At 35.3% G+C, this 16,996-nt stretch overlaps 1 long non-coding RNA gene across 1 annotated transcript in view; it reads left to right on the top strand.

Annotated features, from left to right (window-relative positions):
• LOC122181535 overlaps window positions 1-16,996 on the top strand; it is a 72,303-nt gene that overhangs the window by 50,510 nt on the left and 4,797 nt on the right. The window contains exon 3 of the long non-coding RNA XR_006179466.1: window positions 7,611-7,645. This is a non-coding gene — a long non-coding RNA (uncharacterized LOC122181535). The remainder of the gene's footprint in view (window positions 1-7,610; window positions 7,646-16,996) is intronic.

Genomic DNA, 16,996 nt, shown 5'->3' on the forward strand with positions numbered 1-16,996 from the left:
CCCACCACTACTGAGGATCAAAGACTGAACTATGAACCACGCTGGATCCGTGGTGGTGACTATGTCCCTCTTGCTGCCTATCAAGACTCCTTGCTTCTTCTCTTCTATCTTTTCTATCGCCCTCCTTCCCTTCCCCATTACCCTAATTCATAATAGTGTCCGTCCTCCCCTTCCTCATCTCCCTAATTAAGATCTGTAATAAACTGGTCGGACCAACATTTGAACCGTTGCTTCTTAATCTCACACCGGGTATATAGATAATAAAAGAACCTCCTCTCTCTCCTATAAATTGGAGCGAGACACTGTCTTAATGTGTTTTTGTCCAAGATGTAAGGTGAAGAATTACATTGCACAGAACCTGCAAGAGTTAGTCGTAGGTGACATAAGTTCAGCTTTCATGTGGCAATTGTTCCTCAGCATTTCCATAAATAGCTCCCACTAAATTTAAGTATTCACTTTCCAACTTCATGAATATACATGCTAAGTAGGTCTTGCTTGTATTTTACTTAAAATTGATATTGTGCCCCACGGGACAGGGAAGGACTGTCTCTAAATGCAATTTGTGGTCCCTTTGGGGTAATGAACAGGTTCTTTTAGTTAACCCCACCTGTTTTCACTTCTGTACTCTTGTGATTATATTGAAGAAAAGGAAAGTCTAACATGTGAGATAAAATGGCTCTGTAGGAAATGCCATGAGAGCTTCAGTGCCCAAAAGCTTTTTTGTAGTTTTGTTTTCTGATTCTTACATTTTCATGTAAATAGCTGCAAAAAGCTGTATTAGTTTCTTTAGCAGAATCAGAGTGTTATCACAGCCAGCAAATTGGAAGTTGGATTAGCAACCAGATGTTTGGGAGAAATGAGCAACATTTGGCTGTGAACTACCTTTAACCAAGTTTTAATTACAGTATTCATTACTTCAGGGACTGATTCAATATGATGATCTTAAGGGAGCAATAGTAATAAAATGATGAATGAAAAATTCTAAAAAAATTCAGCCAAGTGAGAGAGAATATCCGTGTTGGTTAAAAACAAACAAACAAACAAAAAAAAAGCCAAACCAAACAAACAAAAAAAAAAAAAAAAACCAAAAAAAAAACCCCAACCCTATTATAATTAAAACAGTCATTTAATTTCAAATGTGATTGTTTTGTGTTGCCTTCAGAGAAAAAGGATAAAAAGAGAAACCGCTGCAAAACTAATGAAATGTTTCTGCTTGTGCTTCTGCTGGGTGCTGAAGAGTATTATTCAGGTGACTGAGTGCTTTCTGTTCATTTGGGTCAACTGCACGTATGTCTTGCTGTAATCACTCCAACCTTTTATTCCTTACTGTCTCATCTCCAGTACTGTTGCATCAGTGTTGAACCCCAGCCCATCTGGTAAGTGACAGAAGAATCCAAACGTCAAGGGCTGCCCTTGTGAAACGTATCTGACGGCTGCTCATAATGTCCTTCTTTGCAAATTGTAGATCACTAATATTTGATTTTGTTTTAACAAAAATAACTCACATGTGAGCCATTTGGATTCCGCAGGAAAGGAATAGGAAAGAAACTGTGCATACAAAGTCAGAATTCTTGATTGCCTGAATTAACCTGTTAGGTAAAGGTGTCATGGTGCCCTTCTTCTGGGTTCACCTTTTTCTGTTTTTGCCCTTACCCAACAATTTTAACTGTATTGCTAAGCCTTTTCTGGATGTATTTGGAGAGACCATGCATAGATTTTGGTTCCTGCACTTAGATTAGACTGTTAAAATGTTAAAATACTTCTTATTCTGTGTGTGTGTAGATAAGAACAATTATAGACAGTTCTTTGTCATCTTCTTTTTTATGCCACCGCTTTCTCTTGGTTCCTGTGATGAGTCCACTCCAATGCTTAAGGGCTGCTTCAAATGTACTACCTCCCATCTACTGTTTTGGCTCACAGCATCAGAGATGGGTGTTGTATGACAGTAGAAGTTGGACCTTCCCACCAATATTCCATTTCATTTTGTTGCCGTATGATGGATGGCAGCAGTGGGGCAGTCTGACAGAATGATGTCTGACGTGGAAGTGCATATGAAGCCAAGGGGTGTCATTGAATTGCACCATGCAGAAAAAATGGTACCACTGGCATACATTGATGTTTGCTGAATTTTGGTGGAGGCTGAGCAGTGGTATGAGCGCAGTGAGGCAATGGTGGTGCATTTCAGCAGCAGTGGGTCACCTCTACTGGTGCAGATAGTTATGAGCCCGGCATGCAAGCTGTAGTTCATACTAACAGCTAACAGTTTCATAAAGAAATGGGATTTTACTGAGATAAAGCACATGATTTACTAAACAGGTTGATATAATGATACCAATGATGATGGAAGAATTCCTTAATTCTGTTTTAATTTTGTATTTGCTATGAATTAATTTCTGCATGACATCTGTGCATTGCATAAGCACAAAGTAAATCTTGAAAGCTACTTAAGGTTGAATACTACTTAAGCAGTATGTTGGCCTTATTTGAGCTCACTGTTCAGGGATGGATTTTTCCCTCAGCATAATTTCATGCTTTTCAAGCTTTCAAGATCCATACTTTTTTTTCAGCTAAAACATGCTGCTCTTCTAGTTTTGGTAGGAGCTAACAGGTATTTGCAGTTAAATTTTAGTAATATCTTTTCAAAAGGTAGTTAATGTAGGTGATTTCTATGTGTAGTACATTGTTGAGATGGAGTGATCAGTTGAGCTCAGGAAGTCTGAGTCTGAGCAACTGCTGAAAAAGCTGCAGATCATTTCTTTCCAGCTATGGCAAAAACAATATGCTAAGAGCATGTGTGTGTGCACATAGACTATGCATGTATTTCTCTGAAATAAAATCTGATGTATTGGGTAAAGTTGTCTTTTCCACTAGGAATTAACTTGAAATGTTTTTTGTTCTAGAGGTTGCCATTTCTTATTCAAATTCATATTGCAGTGGATAATGTTTTGATATCTGCAACTCTCACTTAAAAAACAAGAACATATTTAGAACAACAGAAATACCCACATACCAAGCATCTGGTATCTGCATCTTTGTTTTCCACAGGATGTTCAGCAGCCCTGGAAGCCTGCATCTTTGTCCTCTAGTTTCTGTAGAGGCATGGAGCAGAACAAGTCTGAGACCTGAGGTGTTTGTCATAAGGAAATATCCCATAATAAGACTGTTTTTCCCTTGGGTGCTTTACAATCAGAAGGCAGTGTATATGAGATACTACTGTTTTTAGTATTGAAGCATTGTTGAGAGATGGGTAGAGAGTTTAACTTGCTGTCTAATTTGCGGAGAATTTGAATTCTCATGTGGCTTTCTCAAATAATTCCAGCGCAGAACAACTGAACCAACTCCAGCAGTGCATAATAGAAAGCTGTATCCTGTGGCACAGATAAATATTTGTTGTGCTTTATTATTGCTCTGTTTTAAAGCTTGTGCTGGTTTTGTGGTTAAACCACAATACAGTTGTAATAATACTGAGATAACAAAACCTAAAGCACGTGTCTGTTTTGTGAATGGAAGGAGTGCATCTATTTTGTAATGTATTTTAAGTTGTTCAAGCAGATTGCTCTGGTCCTGTGCATGTACTTTAAATATTTCTTTTCATATACTGTTCACTCAGCACACAATGCTGCTCACAGGTATCATATATTTTTTTTTTCCTGAAGCACTTTGTACTGTCACTTTTTTCCAGTTGAGAGTTGAGCAGTACATTGGAGCAATCATTTCTTATACATGAATAGCAATATCTCCTTCCTACTCACTTAGTGCTTCTTACTAAACATATCCGAGGTAGTAACAGCGCTGTTTGTGCAGATATTAATATGACAGCAATTCTAAATGTACCTCAGCTATATGCTGATATGCCCTGACTACGCACAATAAATATTTGGGGTAAACCCAAGTGGAGAGAGGATACAAAATGTAATGTAATATCAAGTTCATGCAGATGCGAGTTTGAGATGGATATACAGTGAGTGCCAATAAAGCTTTCATACATTTAATTCTGTTTTATTTCACAATTGTTTTAGACTGTACTTTGTTTTTCTGAGCAATAATAATAAAAAGCACCTTTGTATGATTTCCTGCAGTGAAAATAGGTGTCATATTCTGTAATCAAATATACAGGGTTTTCCTAAGTTCATATACGACTAAAGGAAATGTGTTATGGTTTCATTCTTGAAAAACAAAGGTGTGGATTAACATTTATGCCCCATTGGAAGGTACTTTAAACCTGTATTATGGCTAAAGATTTCAGAAGATTCTTGTTGCAAACCAAGATAAAAAAAAAACATAAGAAAGGAAATGACAGTATTTACTGAATCTGAATATTGTTTTCTTGTTTCAGTTTGCACTGTTTGCTAATGTGAAGAATTCAAAGCCTTGCTTTTGTCCAAGCATTTCTTATTACCTGTGTTTATATCCAGATCAAGAATTCTTTGTAACAATCGCCCTGCAAGCTAGACTCTGCAGTGGTTATCATATTGCCCTGATTCCCTGTAAAGAGCAAGGACTCAACGAAAGTCATACTACTATAATTGTTAGAATTAAAGATCTCAAACTGGACTATATAAAACCAAGAATAATAAACTAGAATAATTCTTATCATTGGTATGTTAATTTTTCTCAAGAACGTGTTATCATATATGACAACATCAAGTAAAACAGAAATATTTTTTAAAGATTTGAGTAGAACTCCACGTACAGTATAGATCTCTCTGAAAAGACAAGCAACTATTTGTCTTTTCTGTTGCGAAAAGCATAAGTTCTGTTTAATATCAGTGGTTAAGCTGCTCTCAATCATAGATGGTGCCTTTCACAAGAGTTACTACCAGGCCAGCTTGGTTGTCAGTGATTTTTCAGGAACGTGGTAGTATTTTCCTTTCTCTGAAGGCTACACAGAGTGTTCTCAGTTTTGTGCTTTAGGAAAATTCATGAGGTAACCAATTTCTTTAGATCAAGTTGAATCTTTAGTCCGTTGTTAGTTTAGGTATGATATCTCTTTTATGAACTGTAAACTGTTTTAGTTGGAAAGTGCAGTGTTGTGGATTTTTTGTTTGTTTTTCCAAGTAAAGAGAGATTCCAAATCATAATTGTAATGACTAGCAACTGTGAGGAGTCAGAAGAATTTAATCAGAGAGCAGAGAATGCTCATCTGGTTCAAGATGCTTAGGACATGATCTTGCTATATTCTGGAAGGTTTTCACATACTGCTTAACATTTAGATCTTGCTCATTATTTTTTGGAGTTATATCACTTGTCAGTAATACACTTTAATTTGTGACTTGCAGTTGACGTACTGATACATCTTCAGTTTCATCTGCATGCCTTGCTGTGAGAGAGATGACTTGTGTATTCCCTGAGTGGTTTACCTTCTCTGCCATGGTGTTTCCACAAAACCCCATTCACAGAGAAGGAAAAGTGGTTGTGATTGATTGCTCAGGAGGGAAAAAGAAAAAGCGAATATTCAAGTGTCATATGAGCATCTTCGGTAAAGTGGAGGATGTATTTATTTGTGCAAAGACTTTGAGATCTTTGCGGGGATATTCTATACAGTCTGTTTATCTGTTACTCATTTCAATTGGAATAAGTGGGTGGATGGAGACAGCCAAAGTTTAGTTGCAAGACCATTTAAGGTTAGAGCAAATTTTATGAGAAAAGATGAAACTTCGGTTGGAGGAAATCACGGTGTTAATATCTCTGCTTTCTAGAAATAGGCTAGTTCTAAATGGCAGGAAGGAAGAAAGGATTTTGGGACGGGGTGATTAAAAAAAAAAAAAATTGATGGCATAGTTGTATGCAGGAAAGATCACTCCTTCATTTAAGTCAAATGGCTCTTCAGTTCTTCTGAATAGTGGTAAGGGACAGCGGACTTTTTAGTTTGCTTGCTTTGAACCATTAAATTCTTTGATTGCACTTTGTAATGTAGAATATAAATTATCGACCAGGCCTTGATCTTCTGTCCCACTTAAGTCTGTAAGATCTACTAAAATGAATAATCTCTTATAGTACAGAATTCTAAAGATTCTTTTTTAAATGCATTGTTTTTCAATTTCTGTTATTCGTTTCCAATGTGTATTTTCATGTTGTCATCTGCATAAAGAATATAAGCAACATCATTGCCTTAAGAATTTTTCTGAAAGTTACATTCCTGAGAGCATTTCAGAAATCTCTTGACTGTTGTATAGAAGCTGTATGTACAGTACTTCTCTGGTACTGCAGATTATTCATCTGACAAAGAAGCTTTTTCATTTGGTAAATTATAATGGTTTGAGGGTTTTACAGATAGAGTGAATAGGATTCAGCCAAAGATATTAGAGAATACAAAATACATCGTTTGAAGTGACTGTTTCCTTGTTTTCTTGAAATGAAAATGTTGTCTTGCTTTCAGGGTCAATGGGTATTTTGGCCTGCTTGATATCACTTACTGCAAATACTTTCTGAGAGTGATTTGTTTGCCATTGAGATAGAAGGTTTGAAGAGCTGCGTGAAAGCAAGCACTATTCAGAGATTCTATATTAAAATTTTAAAGTGGCTTCCCAGTAAAGAAAACAGTGTATCTAAGTACAAGATGGGGAATTGAAAACCTAGGCTCTTAATTCAACACACTTAAGGTCACCATTTTACATTGAATTCTGTACGTGTGGATATGTGCTCCTAGAGAAATGGATGGGAAAGGCACTTAACCTTGCTGGATACTGAGAGCTTAGTTTCAGTATCTATTGATGTGCTCAGTAATCCTTATGAAATATACAAACCAATCAAAGAAATAAAAGTACTCACTATGATACTGTGTCTTGATGAGCTGTTGAGTGTGTACCTATGCAAGTACAAAAGAATATGTACCTATATAAATACAAAACACTTTGTTAGTGTACAGGATAGCTCTGATCACTCTTTTTTTTTTTTTTTTTGAGATTGTAAATCATTTTTGTTCTCTTGTGGTATCACATACGTGAGAACATTCTGGAAAGATGAGATTTAAAAATGATCGGGTATTGTGTGTGTGTGTGTGTGTGTGTGTGTGTGTGTGTGTTTGCTGAATCTTTGTAAGAGTCTTCATTTAGCAAGGACTGAAGTTTTTTTCACACGAGTTTCCTATCAAACCAGGTCATTCCTCGTTGCCTTATGGGATCAAGATGTCTTGCTGAATAGTAGAGAAATTCTCATGTAGTAACAGCTGCCATGGTATGATCCATCATGAAGGCAGAATAAATTTACTACTACACAGATGATGAGTTGCTATTTTCAGGATATTAGAATTCTCCTAACAGCACAGTCTTAGAGACAAAGTAATAAAAGCAAACAAACAAAAACGGTATGTGAATGATAATTCCCATCAATTTCAGAATCTTTGTGGTGTATGCTTATTAGAAATCAAAATAAATACCTTGTAGATTCTTTCCACTATAGTGTGCAGAATTAATTCCAAGTTACTCCAAACAACAGCAAGAATATTGAGATTTCACACAATGAAATGATTCTATAAAAGTTATACCTGTGCTTTAAGGAAGTTTAGAGTGTTTTGATTTAATATTCTGTCTGAAGTATTCTGCTTGTATCTGTAGAGTTTTTCATAAAAGGATTATAGTAACTGACCAAAACCTCATTTATATTCCCAGGTCAGCCAGAAGAGAGATTCTGAGCCTTTCCCAAGGTGAGTTTTCTGCAAGTTTTAACCTGCATACATTTTTGATACATTTGGAAATTGACTTTCATTTCCTGCATGCCTAAAATAATTCCATGTCTTGTTAGATTAATGCCATACATCATATTTACCTTAATAAGTTAAGAAAATGTCTTCAGAAATGTCTCCCTTCGAGCTCAATGTAGAATTGGGTCTTAAAGATTAATCAGATAGTGCTTTACATAAGGTAGGAATACCAGCTAGGAATAATCATGTTTGAAAAAGCATAGCTATCCCTTGATACGATATATTTTCATATGTTAATCTTCTTTGATTTCAAGTTTGGATAATTGCCACTAAGACTAGCAGATGAAGTCTATTTTTGGCTTCCTAGGAAAATATTATTGAATTTAAAACCAATTTAAAACCTCTTTATCTGTCACCTTCTGTGATTTCTTGATCTGCTTCACAATTCTGTGAAATGAAACACATACCAGTGGCAGAGATCAGGCTACTGTTTTTCCCCAAACACTTTATGCAACAGGTGTGGTTTTTTTGTTTACTTTCTTTAGTTATAAATGTGGATGTGTAACCAAATGATACTCTCACCAAGCTGTTTCACGGTCCTGTAAAGAACATGATAATTTTTCAGAGACAGGCAGGGCAGAGATGTGATGGGAGGCACCGTGGAACTGAATGTAAATTACTGTTTACACCAAATGTATATTATCAAAATCAAAAGACTTGAAGATGTGCCTGTATGAAATGCATAACAAGAATTTTGTAGACTTTACTGTTCATGAGTTTCATCCTGTGATGGGATGGCAAAGTTTAAGAATAATAATTCTCTCACTGTAAGCTCAAATGTAAATACAACTAAACTCCCAGTTGAAGTCAGAGGAATAGAAAATTGTGGTTTAAACTTAAGCCACTGTAAGTTTCACAGACTTGAAATATCTTGTTGAACCTATGCCTTACTTACAGTTCAGATTCACAATGGACCACCGAATGGAGTTTCATGTGACTTTTAGATACAGGGTTTAACAGTTTCTATGCCTTTCTGAGTGGTTAGCTGTTCACTTGAGTTTAGCCTGAAAAATACGCACTGCCTCACCAGGAGGAAATCAAATGAACAAACCTTTTCCATACACGTAGTACTGTGATGTTGAAGATTGTAATCAGGGTTTTGCAAGTGCAAGCTGGCACTTAGAATACAATGTGCATGTGCTTAGCTGTAAGGGCTCTTGTGATAGTTGCATCTCTTTACATGCAAGGTGTTTATTACTATATCTTCACATTCAAGATGTTTCCACCAACTTAGTGGAAGTAAACAAAGAAATGCAGGACACAATGAAAAGTTCTCTACTTAAAAGGGAACTGATTGACTTCATTCAGGTCAGAGATGAAAGCTTGGTGCAATAGGTACTAACTGAAGAAAATATCCGTATTTGATATTAGATAAATTATTGGACGTTATCTAGTGTTTAATCGTGTTGACCTTATAAGCATCTGCATAAGATATTTTTGGATGCAAGAAGCTTGCACTACTACTGTGTTATGGAATTAATTTGCTGAACCTCCCTAAAATATATTTTTGTCTGATCCTCATTTTGCAGACTGTTTTACTGGGATGAGATATTGTCCATTGCTTACTTACAGTATTATCAGCAAGATAAATTTATCTTAAGACCCCTTGCAAAACTAGTGCATGTGGGGGATGTTTTCCATCAGACCTGGATTTTATCTACAAGTTGAAAAGAATAAAAATATGGCACTTAAAAGCTCTGTTAGCCTTCCCAAAGGGCTGCAGGAAGCCTCTTTGTAGAAAATGTAAAGCTTTTCAAAGACATTTTTACAGGTTATGAGTGTGTGTGTGAAGACTTTGTCCTCCTGGCTCCTTTACGTAAAAAGCAGACTTTTTAAAACAGGGAAAAGAATGCTTTAAAAGGGTTAGTGCAATACATTTCTTTTCCTAGCAGCATGGAGGGGTTCATTATATACTTTCTATTTTGTTCCTTTATCTTTTGCAATACATTCCCTATTTCCTGACCTCTGTTAGGCAGAGCAGTGACATTCCTGAGATGCGTCCTGCCAATACTGGGTCAGATGGTTAATAGTGTTAGATTGGAGAAACCATGCTGCCTGTTTTTCATGCCTGCTTTGCATTTATATGAGCTACTGTTCAGTGTGATTGAAAGTATCTCAGCTGATGGATACCTTAGTTCCAAGGCATTCATGAAGTTTTAAACAGGTATTTAGCTGATTTTCAGACTGTGACTTTTCAGACTTCCATTGAAGATGTGTCACATCAAGCATGGTTTATGTAGTTTGATATTCAGTGTGTATGTGCGTTCAGAAGCACTTAGTCCATAGAGTTTAAATCAGTGTAACTCTGGTTATTGTGTACCCCTAAGGTGACAGCTTAAGAACAAATATCTGCTTTCTAATTAATGGGATTGGGATGTTTTTTCTTAATGTAATTAACTGCTATGAAATAGACGCTAAAATGTTCAATGAGAAACTTTTGTGCTATGTAAAAATGAGTATTTTTACATAACACAATTGAAAAACATATTAATGAAATTATTCTTAATTTCATGCAGGCTTTCACAAAGTAGTGGAGAATCTTCAAACAATTCTTACGTATATCTAAAAGCTGTGTCTTCACATATTTTAAGCTGTATTTGATCCTTTACTGCGTGATCTCATTTTTTCTTCCTCTGCTTCCCATGAAGCTGTTACATTCAGAACAGAAATGTTAATTGGAGGCAACCTTGAGGTGGAGCTGGTATGCTAATAGTGTAATTCTAATTGATCTTGAAAAGAACCACACTATAGTCTCAGGCCCTAGGTGGTCAGGTTTTCCTAAATCCGAACTTCTCAAATGTGGTTTAGAGATGAAATGTTGTGAAGAGTGATAAGATGCAGATAATATTTATTTATTTATTTATTTATTTATTTATTAATATTCCATCAAACACATTTTAAGGTTGTTTTTTTTTCTTACCTGGGAGGAAATAATTTATTTTAATGGTCATTATAGGAGAATTGGGAAATAGACGATCTTAACTTTCTGGAGTACAGTAAAGGAAAAAAAAGAAAAGAAAAGAAAAAAGATTGCATTGAAATAATAATTTCCCAAAGTGCTTAAAAGTAATGTAAAATGTTAGCTCAGTACTAGCTTTGGAAGAGGAAACCAATGGCAAGTGTAGCTCCTCAGGGATCCATTTGAGAATCAGCGTGTTAGAGAAGCACTTCGGATCTTTACCAGAAGTATCAGTCTCCTTGTTAAAGGCCTTTATGAGATGTAATTTGGACTACTGTGAGCTATTCTAGTCAATCATGTTGAGAAAGATTAATTGAAAGCAGAGCAGCTGTGGACTATCTGGGGGAAAGGACAGGGAGTAAGTGAGCTTGGCTTCTTTAGTCCTAGAAGGCAAAGGTTAAGAAGTTATGTGATTATGTTATGTACATATATTATGTAGGGAAATACCAAGAAGGAAAAAGAACTGTTTAAGCTAAAGAATAATGTTGGCACAAGAAGAAACGGCTCTGAATTCCCGCGGCATAAAGTTAGCTTGAAATTACAGAGGTTCTTAATTAGAGGAACAATCAGGTCATAAAACAGGTTTTGAGCAGGAATAACTGGGAATAGTGCACTGATCTTGTAGTAGAACTTCTCTAGTTAATAAATTCTTTGTCTATTGCTTTCAAAATCCCATTACTGTACTATGTCTTTTACGTTTTGGTATGAAATAATATCTGCTATTTTGATAAATCAATGTCAAGATAAAATCAGGGATATTTCTGCTTGTTTTTAATATGCAGATTAATTCTAAGTACTGATGCCTCACTAGCATCACTGTTTGATTTTGATGTTTCATCTGCAAATGTATGAGAGCTTCTCCTAAAGAAATGTCCCCTTTTTAATATGTCAGCCCACAATACCAGAGGCAAGTATTGGTGATGTTGTGGTCAAGGCTCCCACCAACACTCTGTTGTATTTTATTGCCATGTGACAGATGGCAGCAGAGGGGCAGTGTGACAAAATAGTGTCTGACATTGAAGTGCATATGAAGCAAAGGTGCACCACTGAGTTCCTCCATGTGGAAAAATTGCACTCATTGACATTTGCTGAATGTATATGGAGGCCAAACAGTGGATGGGAGCACAGTGTGGCTGTGGTGGTGCATTTCAGCAGCAGTGGGTCACCTCTACTGGAGCAGATAGTTACAAGCCTGGTATGCAGGCCCTTGTCCATTGTTGGAGAAAATACACATTTAATGGTGGTGACCATGTTAAAAATAGTGCTTTGTAGCTGGGAATTTACTCTATCAAATAATGTTATTGTATGCTTTGTATCTCTTGTAGTTTCCATGAAAATCAGTGGAAGGCATTAGTTTGAGAAACAAATATTTTTTAAATTCAAAATGTGTTTTTCCTAATAGTTTTCTGCATGTCCTTAAACTGAAGGTATGAGATTTCCACAGACAGATTCAGCTAATTTTCTCTGATATCTCAAGTGTTAAATATTTATTTTGCCACTGAGTTCTTTCCACAGGTCATCTTTAAGGGCATGGAAGATTGCATAATAGTTTTAAATAAGGATAAAAAAAAAAAAAGTTACATAACTACCTTTTTGCAGTGATGGAGTATCAATTTTATCAAGTCATGATGAGTTAAATATGATTTATTGTTACATGAACTCTGTGGTTTTTAGATGACTATTAAATTAATTGGGAAAAGAATCTAATTAATACTTATTCCATGGAGTTCTAGATGTAGTGCTTTTGTTTGGCCTTTTGTTTAGTACCAGTGATAAGCAATTTCTTTGTTTTATTACATATGCATATAATATGAAATTGGAAAAGGCCACATTCAGGAGACTAGAATTCAAAATTCTCTGGGAATTATGTGATATAAATACAATACTGCTATGTTTAAAGAAAAACCTCATAAGAGCGCTTTCTTTTAATAAGATAATCAACTTATAAATGTGAGCTGAGAATTTCCCTCATACAAAGTATTCCTTCAAGACAGCTAAAATGGAGTAAAATATATCTTGCATGAATAATATATACATGAAATACATGAAGTTAGGAGAATTAAGGAAATATTAGAAATACTAATACATATTTTTCTAAGTTTTTAAGACACTGAGAAACAGCAGGGGGCAATCCTGTTTGGGTGATGCTATATTATTAACCCTTCTCAGAGTTTCAGATATGAGATCACTGCCACAGTTCATGGTTCTGGACCAAAGCTCCTTTTATCATCTAATCACAAATATGGAGATGTCTGAAAAGATATAATAAATTTGTCATGATGATTTTAAATGGATTATATCTCAAATTTAATCTGATTCTGTTTTGTTATTGTCTAAAGCAGTCTAAAACCAAATTTCAATCAAATTACAGAGGTTTATACCAAAGGTTTTTTCCTTCCTTGTATTTATCCAGTGTGTTAAATTATACTGATACATCTCACAGGTATTTGAATCCACCTATGCAGAATTTTCAACTGGAGGAAATCAATGAAGTTTGATTAATTTTTTAAAAGAGCTGAGACTATTTCCATCAGGTAACGTTTATATCATAGAATCATAGACTGGCCTGGATTGAATATGACAGCTTCTAGATAGTTAGTTTGCACTAAAGAAAAAACTGTCAGATTTACCCTGTGTTTTAAAAGAATTTCTGTAAATGATCAACCAGTATGAAAACTCTGTAATTATTTTATACAAAGTGTCTAATATTTCTGCAGTAATTTAGCACTATAAATTGGAAATATATAAACAGTAGACTATCAATGAATAAGGGTGAGTCCTAAGACGTCCTGGAAATAATGGCCTTTTTAAAACCAAAGAAGCAACCCCTCTGCCATAAGCTTTTATGACTATTTGAAACATGTCAGTTTTGATATAGGTTATCTGAAGTTTTTGTTCTTGTAAAGGAACTGTTTTGTCACTTGCCTTTTTCTTTTCCTTTCTTTTTCCTTTTGTGTGGAAGGAAAGTAAAAGAATCATAATGCTCAAGGCAATTAAGTAAACCACCTACAGCTAATATAGATGATGTTCAGAAGTTAGTTACAAAATGAGGGGGAACTTGGACAGAAAGTAAAAAGTAATCCTTATCAGAGAAGAAGTCATAGATCAGAGATATATAGGGCAAAACAGTGTGTTCAATTCACAAAGAAAAAGAGTAGTTGAAAGAAATCTATGTGAGTCCAAATCTGGAAAACTGTTTTTACCGTTTATCTTTTAGAGTATTTCTCCTCTGTGCCCTTCCCCTCGTACCGTACTAATCTGGCAGCCCAGAATGTACTTGAAATGCCTTCCCTCACTGTCTAAAATGATAGCTTTTATTTCAAGGCTTGGCTTATTATTTTTTGATCTTATAACCCCTTAAGGCCAACATTAGCAATTGGTGTCAGGAAATCCCAATTCCCAGTGCCAGAGGGTTAATTGCTTTTTACTGTTTGATCTTTTTTACACCCACTTTGTATGCTGCCTGACCCTTTTACCATCTGTGGGAGGTACATGTACTTCTTTGTGCTGGCCTACTTCCTGTATGTCCCCACATCTACCTTGCCAATTTTACAGCACGTACTTTTCAACCCAAAAAATTGAGGTTGACCTTATTTTTTTTTTCCCACTTTCCAATTTTCTTGGTAGAGAAGGTGCAGTGTACTGCACATCGTTGTATTCCTGAAACAGTTAAATCTGATGGATAAATAAGTAAAAGTTGCGTATGTGTGGATTTATGAAGTTGGAACGCTGATGTATTAATTTCCCAAGGCCTGAAGTTTGTTTGAAACTGATGTAGTTGTAGTGCGTGTTGGTGATGGGAAGGAAGCTCTGAATGCAGGTATTATTTCTAGATTAGGTAGTCATATATCTGCAAGGAAAACAGATGATTAAATTTGTCAAAAGTATTTGCCTTGTAAAGGACAATGTTTTACTCTATATTCACTGAGAATTTTGTTTCGTCACCAAGTTACAAGCATGTTGATGCTGGAAGGGGATACTTGGTTTAAAATAAGAACTTCATTGATATTTTCATATTTTACAAAGAGAGCAGCCATGTTGATATTTTGCCTTATTGTGTGTTCTTTTTTCAAATCTTTGTGAGAGATATAGCCAACTTAAAAACGTTGAGGATGGTTTTCCTTTGCAAAAAGGAAAATTATCTGGAAAAAAAAAAAATCAAACAAAAAAAAAACTTATTTCATAGAATCTAGTGTGTATGTAGATTCTAAAAAAATTTATGAAGTACTAATCTGGATTTTTAATGTCTTTGAAATTTATTGTTTTCCTCCAAATTTTGTAGAAATTCTAAAATAGCTGTATCATCTACTGAAGTAAAATAAATTGGAAGGAACTCGAATAATACATCTGCAAAGGTATGCTTGTTCTTCAGTATAAATAAAAAAAAAGTTTAGAATAAAAGAGAGAATCTTATACTGGCACTAGAAATTCTCCAAAATTCCATTGTGTTAATGTCTCTCATTAAATTGGTCTGCTTACAACTTTTACTCATGCTGGTGAATCTATACAGTTTCTTCTGTGTGTGTTATCTTTTCTGACAGTATTGTACTTGCACATCAGGATTTTTTCTGCAGAAGGTTCTTGGCTTGTCACTAGTCTTTCAAGCTACTTGTTTTTCACAACACTAGTTGTCGTTTGATTCTCTTGAAAACTTCAGTCATATTCGGGTTTTATAAAAACGTATTGCTTATTTGGAGCTGTATTTGTCATGAAGAACTGACAGGCAGAAAGAAGCATGCAGAAGCCTGACACATTCATATTAGATTTATTGACTTAAGAAATCAGATTAAAAATAAGAGTGAAGTTTTAGCTTTTGAGGATCGTGATATGTTTAAAAGCTTAGCAGTATTGTGTTAGTCCTTTAAAATACATTCAGTATGACTTTGTGGGCCTGTTTCTCAATATGAAGCATTAAAACCTGAATCAAAATTTACGAACTCTTGAATTTTATTATGAAGATTTAGGGGGAAAAAAAAAAGACAAAGATGGTTTGAAAATCCACATGGGAGTTATGAACTTTTATTGATGAATTTTTTACCATTTTGAGTTCATTCATCTGCTTAGCTACAGTTTGCTTCCTCTGCAGGGAAAGGAACTAATGCTTTATCACCTTGGGAAAGGTGACTGTTTTCATCCTGGCACTTTCCTTTAAGAAGCCACCATGGTGTAGACTCTTTTCAGTGATGCTATTACCTGTCCTCTCTTCAGTGCTGATCTTTTCTGCAACTCTTGTTTTGTGGTCTGAATACATGGATTCTTGTTCAGATGCTGCATCCCTGATACAACACACAGAATTCTGTATCCTGCATAGATAAAGCATCCTTGTAACTGTGGAACTGAATTGTGCCTTAAAGAATACACAGCGTTTATGGGGAGCTGGGACTTTCATTAAGCTTACATGCCGCCTACAGCACTTTTTAAAAGATGAAAGATTCTTTAATAGGGTTTTTTCCATTTTTGGCTGTTCCACAGTGTGAGTCTGCAAGAAGTGATACCTCAACGTATGTGGAATTGTCCTGCCTCACAGACCATTGTTTTTTCTTATCTCTCAGGATGTTAGATGAGTAAAGTCGCAACTCGCTCTTCTAAGATGAAAGTTACACTGCTAGAGGTTAAATATAGCTTTTTATTATTACTGTTAGTTTTGTTTTACTAAGAAGAGAAGGAATCATAAAGCAAAAACCAGGTATTTTGTTAGCAGGTACCCTGAGGAGATGGTAGATAAGTTCAGTGTTATCTTTAGATTCTAATAGTGTCTGGAAGTAAATTCCTCCACAGTGAAGGCAAATAATAGCCATTTCAGACTGCCAATATAAAATAGCATGCAATTTATTTATAAATAAAAATATACAATTCTAATAATATAATTCCCATCTCGGAAATGTTTTCTTCTTGGCTGCTTTAACACTGGGTCAGGAATCAAGCTTCCAGTGCATTTCTCTCTCATACATTATCTAGACTTTTATCTCACTACACAATAATAACTAGCTTAATTTCCCCTAGGCACCCATAAGCTTTTATGTTAGAAAAGTTCAATTGTTGCATCTTCAGATCCTTTCTGAATGCCATTGTATTTTCTCCTCAAACTGCAACTGAGAAGCATAGTTTGTAGAAAAAAATGTGGGAACAATAGGAACATTTCATTTCAACTTCTTGATGCAATATTTCATATCTCTCATGTTGATGTAGCTCAACAAAATTGTTTATTAAATTTCTTTTCCAAAGGGCAAACTTTGAACTTCATTTCCAAGAAATAATTATAAACTGCTCTGAAATGCTACAACATAATACAGGAAAGATTTTTTTCTGTTTTTTTTTTTTTTTTTTTTTTTTTT

Source organism: Lagopus leucura, unplaced genomic scaffold (genome assembly GCF_019238085.1).
Source record: "Lagopus leucura isolate 7727_CA_CO unplaced genomic scaffold, USGS_WTPT01 Super-Scaffold_100009, whole genome shotgun sequence".
Lineage (NCBI taxonomy): Eukaryota > Metazoa > Chordata > Aves > Galliformes > Phasianidae > Lagopus > Lagopus leucura.